The 6,620-nt window shown below is 40.7% G+C and overlaps 1 long non-coding RNA gene across 3 annotated transcripts; it reads left to right on the forward strand.

Annotated features, from left to right (window-relative positions):
* The first annotated feature begins 204 nt into the window (after positions 1-204).
* Positions 205-4,673, forward strand: LOC149971422 (uncharacterized). Of its 3 annotated transcripts, XR_016492202.1 has the most exons (5): positions 205-271; positions 568-1,101; positions 2,782-2,834; positions 3,962-4,317; positions 4,371-4,673. It is a non-coding gene; the product is annotated as an uncharacterized LOC149971422 (long non-coding RNA). The 3 variants fall into 3 exon arrangements; XR_016492201.1 differs by lacking the exons at positions 3,962-4,317; positions 4,371-4,673 and having other exon boundaries at positions 2,782-3,032; XR_016492200.1 differs by lacking the exons at positions 3,962-4,317; positions 4,371-4,673 and having other exon boundaries at positions 568-3,032.
* The last annotated feature ends 1,947 nt before the right edge of the window (positions 4,674-6,620 follow it).

The following is a 6,620-nucleotide window of genomic DNA, read 5'->3' on the forward strand; positions in this document are numbered from 1 at the left end:
GTGTAATTGTTTTCATGTCTAGTGATGTTCATTAACCAATTGAACCTATTTAACAATAGTGGCTGTAAAAAACGTTTTCAGTTATAAGGCTCTAAAAATGTTACTGAATGATCTATCAATGCATTTCCAGGAAATATTGAAATAATAAAGGGTCTCATTGAATGATGTGCAGTGTCACATGTTTAGTGTATATTGTCACATGACCAGAGCTGTTTACTTCCTGGTTGCACCATGAGAAGAGGAAGGCTGCATAAAAGTTCCCAAACAAATGGTTAGTAAAGTGTTAACTTTATTAACATAAATGTTAAAATAAAGTTAACATAAACATAAAGTTAGGACAAACATGTTAACATAAAGTTAGGACAAAGATTTTTGGTTGACATCATCTTTAAGGTGTCTAGTATTGATATATGCATTTACAATTACTCAACTTGGTTCAGTGTGGTCATATAATGTGTAAACATGTTGAAGGCAACAATAGTGACCGGGGGGATAACACAGTGCATCTAGGTATAGACATACATAGTTCTTGTTCTACCTAACTTTCTACTCTGTTCTTTCTTTTAGTTTGACTTTGAGTCAAGTTATGGATATGTTGGATCTAGGTGACTGCCCAGACAAGGCATGCAACATTGTAGTTATCCCTCAAAATGAGAAAGATGCTGTCCTGAGTGATTGTGAAAGCGATGGGTCAGATATGGACTATGGACAGGCCATTTGCCAGCCAGTCAAAAATAAAGATTGAGTGTTCAAACGATCGAAGAGGCCTGCCACCAATGTGATTCCAAAACATATAGTGTACAGCCCAAATATGCAAACGTTTGGCACGAAACCACTGAGCCACGGAAGGAGATCTTTACTGGCTGCTACTGTTGAAGATCAGGCAAGATATGACAAAGCTTCTCACTGGCCAATCAACACGATGCATCGGTTCCAGAGAAGTCATTGTGACAAACGTACTACCTATGCATGTGAGAAATGCAAAGCGCCACTGCACATTGAGAGCTTCAAGATATACCATGGACAGTAGAAAAGGAGATAAGAGCGAATGAAAAAGGGCTGAAAAAAACAATAAAAGAAAAATAGAAAAGTCGATAAAAGGTGAGGAGAAGCAGTACAACGGACTCTAGGAAGAAAAGAAAAGTCAAAGGGTGAGGAGAAGCAGTACAACGGACTCTAGGAAGAAAAGAAAAGTCAAAGGGTGAGGAGAAGCAGTACAACGGACTCTAGGAAGAAAAGAAAAGTCAAAGGGTGAGGAGAAGCAGTACAACGGACTCTAGGAAGAAAAGAAAAGTCAAAGGGTGAGGAGAAGCAGTACAACGGACTCTAGGAAGAAAAGAAAAGTCAAAGGGTGAGGAGAAGCAGTACAACGGACTCTAGGAAGAAAAGAAAAGTCAAAGGGTGAGGAGAAGCAGTACAACGGACTCTAGGAAGAAAAGAAAAGTCAAAGGGTGAGGAGAAGCAGAACAACGGACTCTAGGAAGAAAAGAAAAGTCAAAGGGTGAGGAGAAGCAGAACAACGGACTCTAGGAAGAAAAGAAAAGTCGATAAAAGGTGAGGAGAAGCAGAACAACGGACTCTAGCAAGAAAAGAAAAGTCAAAGGGTGAGGAGAAGCAGAACAACGGACTCTAGGAAGAAAAGAAAAGTCAAAGGGTGAGGAGAAGCAGAACAACGGACTCTAGGAAGAAAAGAAAAGTCAAAGGGTGAGGAGAAGCAGAACAACGGACTCTAGGAAGAAAAGAAAAGTCGATAAAAGGTGAGGAGAAGCAGAACAACGGACTCTAGGAAGAAAAGAAAAGTCAAAGGGTGAGGAGAAGCAGTACAACGGACTCTAGGAAGAAAAGAAAAGTCAAAGGGTGAGGAGAAGCAGTACAACGGACTCTAGGAAGAAAAGAAAAGTCAAAGGGTGAGGAGAAGCAGAACAACGGACTCTAGGAAGAAAAGAAAAGTCAAAGGGTGAGGAGAAGCAGAACAACGGACTCTAGGAAGAAAAGAAAAGTCGATAAAAGGTGAGGAGAAGCAGAACAACGGACTCTAGGAAGAAAAGAAAAGTCAAAGGGTGAGGAGAAGCAGAACAACGGACTCTAGGAAGAAAATAAAAGTCAAAGGGTGAGGAGAAGCAGAACAACGGACTCTAGGAAGAAAAGAAAAGTCTATAAAAGGTGAGGAGAAGCAGTACAACGGACTCTAGGAAGAAAAGAAAAGTCAAAGGGTGAGGAGAAGCAGAACAACGGACTCTAGGAAGAAAAGAAAAGTCAAAGGGTGAGGAGAAGCAGTACAACGGACTCTAGGAAGAAAAGAAAAGTCGATAAAAGGTGAGGAGAAGCAGAACAACGAACTCTAGGAAGAAAAGAAAAGTCAAAGGGTGAGGAGAAGCAGTACAACGAACTCTAGGAAGAAAATAAAAGTCAAAGGGTGAGGAGAAGCAGTACAACGGACTCTAGGAAGAAAAGAAAAGTCGATAAAAGGTGAGGAGAAGCAGTACAACGGACTCTAGGAAGAAAAGAAAAGTCGATAAAATGTGAGCAGAAGCAGTACAACGAACTCTAGGAAGAAAATAAAAGTCAAAGGGTGAGGAGAAGCAGTACAACGGACTCTAGGAAGAAAAGAAAAGTCGATAAAAGGTGAGGAGAAGCAGTACAACGGACTCTAGGAAGAAAAGAAAAGTCGATAAAATGTGAGGAGAAGCAGTACAACGGACTCTAGGAAGAAAAGAAAAGTCAAAGGGTGAGGAGAAGCAGTACAACGGACTCTAGGAAGAAAAGAAAAGTCTATAAAAGGTGAGGAGAAGCAGTACAACGGACTCTAGGAAGAAAAGAAAAGTCGATAAAAGGTGAGGAGAAGCAGTACAACGGACTCTAGGAAGAAAATAAAAGTCGATAAAAGGTGAGGAGAAGCAGTACAACGGACTCTAGGAAGAAAATAAAAGTCGATAAAAGGTGAGGAGAAGCAGAACAACGGACTCTAGGAAGAAAAGAAAAGTCAAAGGGTGAGGAGAAGCAGTACAACGGACTCTAGGAAGAAAAGAAAAGTCAAAGGGTGAGGAGAAGCAGTACAACGGACTCTACGAAGAAAAGAAAAGTCAATAAAAGGTGAGGAGAAGCAGTACAACGGACTCTAGGAAGAAAAGAAAAGTCAAAGGGTGAGGAGAAGCAGTACAACGGACTCTACGAAGAAAAGAAAAGTCAAAGGGTGAGGAGAAGCAGTACAACGGACTCTACGAAGAAAAGAAAAGTCAATAAAAGGTGAGGAGAAGCAGTACAACGGACTCTAGGAAGAAAAGAAAAGTCAAAGGGTGAGGAGAAGCAGTACAACGGACTCTACGAAGAAAAGAAAAGTCAATAAAAGGTGAGGAGAAGCAGTACAACGGACTCTAGGAAGAAAAGAAAAGTCAAAGGGTGAGGAGAAGCAGTACAACGGACTCTAGGAAGACAAGAAAAGTCGATAAAGGGTGAGGAGAAGCAGTACAACGGACTCTAGGAAGAAAAGAAAAGTCGATAAAAGGTGAGGAGAAGCAGTACAACGGACTCTAGGAAGAAAAGAAAAGTCGATAAAATGTGAGCAGAAGCAGTACAACGGACTCTAGGAAGAAAAGAAAAGTCAAAGGGTGAGGAGAAGCAGAACAACGGACTCTAGGAAGAAAAGAAAAGTCAAAGGGTGAGGAGAAGCAGAACAACGGACTCTAGGAAGAAAATAAAAGTCAAAGGGTGAGGAGAAGCAGAACAACGGACTCTAGGAAGAAAAGAAAAGTCAAAGGGTGAGGAGAAGCAGTACAACGGACTCTAGGAAGAAAAGAAAAGTCAAAGGGTGAGGAGAAGCAGTACAACGGACTCTAGGAAGAAAAGAAAAGTCAAAGGGTGAGGAGAAGCAGAACAACGGACTCTAGGAAGAAAAGAAAAGTCAAAGGGTGAGGAGAAGCAGAACAACGGACTCTAGGAAGAAAAGAAAAGTCTATAAAAGGTGAGGAGAAGCAGAACAACGGACTCTAGGAAGAAAAGAAAAGTCAAAGGGTGAGGAGAAGCAGAACAACGGACTCTAGGAAGAAAAGAAAAGTCAAAGGGTGAGGAGAAGCAGTACAACGGACTCTAGGAAGAAAAGAAAAGTCAAAGGGTGAGGAGAAGCAGTACAACGGACTCTAGGAAGAAAAGAAAAGTCTATAAAAGGTGAGGAGAAGCAGAACAACGGACTCTAGGAAGAAAAGAAAAGTCAAAGGGTGAGGAGAAGCAGTACAACGGACTCTAGGAAGAAAAGAAAAGTCTATAAAAGGTGAGGAGAAGCAGTACAACGGACTCTAGGAAGAAAAGAAAAGTCAAAGGGTGAGGAGAAGCAGTACAACGGACTCTAGGAAGAAAAGAAAAGTTGATAAAAGGTGAGGAGAAGCAGTACAACGGACTCTAGGAAGAAAAGAAAAGTCAAAGGGTGAGGAGAAGCAGAACAACGGACTCTAGGAAGAAAAGAAAAGTCGATAAAGGGTGAGGAGAAGCAGTACAACGGACTCTAGGAAGAAAAGAAACGTCGATAAAGGGTGAGGAGAAGCAGTACAACGGACTCTAGGAAGAAAAGAAAAGTTGACGAAAAAGAATCAAAATGAATTAAATGTTTTTGGAAAAGAAGGTCAATTGATTGAAGACATCCTGTATGACAGAAGGTCTGACTGATCACAGTTTAAAATAGTGATGCACAAACTAATCTTGCACTTGGTTCTGAAGCCTAACTCTATGATATAACTCTCTCATATATATATATATATATATATATATATATATATATATATATATATGTATATATATATAAGCACTCATTGTCCAGTGGCGCTTTTTAAATATATATACATATAATTGTATTTTGTTCAGTGTAGGCCTCTACTTGAATGCATATTATACAGGCTACCTCTATCCTAAATGTTATGAATGAATCACACGACTGCTATACAGTTAGTGAATGACAATGTTACAATGAATATTGCACTAAAGTACAAGTTACAATATTAATGTTTCAGTACATGTTGCACTAAAGTAACAATGTTGAAATGCGTTGATGGTTGTTGTCTTTTTGTCTTTGCTCTCAGTATTCATATCGTGTTGTATAAGGGTTTTTGATGTGTTGTCACAGTAGAACGTGACAGGGCATTCTAGAGGCAATGCTGGGGACTGCCAGCGACAGAGTTTTAAATGTGTTAATAACTGGGTTGGGATTTGTAAGAACTTTGATAACTGCATAGGAGAAATATGTTAATTTATTATATGTAACATTATCCCACCGGTCACAATTGTGACCGACCATAAAACACACTTTTTCACCTACTTTTCCATTAAAATTTCGAAAAATAATGATTATTTCAATGACTAATGACACTTGATTTGGATATTTTCATGTCTGGGAAGAATTTGGGATTCAATGGGTTAAGCGCTTTACTTTATTGTTCTGCTTTTTGAGCGAGTTAGTTTTGTTGGGCTCCCGGTTTAGAACTATAATAAAGTGCGCTTTATTTTTCATACTCTGCTCTCCTGCACCTGACATCACCTTCATACACATCTTGACACAAACATAAACAAAAACATTTCAGGCTCAATGTAGACAGGTGTGAATCAGAAGCATATTTTAGACCGTGTACAGGGGAAGAAGATGACCAAAACATTTCGGCAATACACCACTGTATGTTTCACTTTGCCTTGAGATCCATCTCCCAATAGTGCATTTTGAAACTCTGAAGAGACGGCACTGCTGCAGTGCATCCTGGATATCTCTGTCCCTCCACTTGGTATTTCTCTCAGACAGCGTAACCTTGGCAAAATGTCATGTGACTGCTGGCGCTAAACACCGCTTTGCCCATTAGTTGTGTTGGTTGACCAATAGATGAATTATTCCTGCTGTATTGCTCAGGAATGTATTCCCCTGGTGTTGCCACGTTGATGAAGTGCAGTATGGAGGTTGAGTGTTAGTAATTACTCACCGTGTGCTGGGAGCAGCGGGCCTCGTATGGTGAGAGGGGCTGGCACATTAGCCAAATACAAATGAAGGATAGGCCTTACTGGTGCCGCTACGTTTTTAAGCTCATGCTAGTCCTTTTACACTGCCGTGTCCTTGGGCCAGGCCTGGTTTTCATGCTTCTATCAGCTAGGTGTTGTCTGGCTAATGAAGGTTGGTTTTAATTTGGTTAATGCTGCAAGGATCAGAGGTCTGGTATCTGTATGGAGGGGATGGAGTTAAATGGGCGGCATGGACAGGATCCATTGGTTTAAAAAGGCCCACCCCCCATTGGCTATTTATAGAGTGCATTCTGCTGTGTGCAGGAGGACAGGGCATCTAGCAGGGGGGCGATTGCAAATATTAGGATCCTCCTTGATAGGGCTTTAGCGACTGGTGGTATATTTCTACACACGTCACACAAGGCGAGAGTGGGAGGAGTGGAAAAATCCTCCCAATCCTCCCAAATGTGAAGTTCTTTGAATCCATCAGCCACACTGTCCAATGTACAACATCACAGCAAATAATGCATCTGTGAGGTCAATGTCAAATAGAATTTTACAGCAAGTAAAATTGAAGTATATTTTAGCTCTAACCGTTATTTACTAAATTTAGGCTTGAACCTCGTTGTTCAAGGCCAACAGCATTTACC

The sequence above is a fragment of the Oncorhynchus mykiss genome, chromosome 26, assembly GCF_057628025.1.
Source record: "Oncorhynchus mykiss isolate SJ-2025 chromosome 26, ASM5762802v1, whole genome shotgun sequence".
In the NCBI taxonomy this organism is placed as follows: Eukaryota; Metazoa; Chordata; class Actinopteri; order Salmoniformes; family Salmonidae; genus Oncorhynchus; species Oncorhynchus mykiss.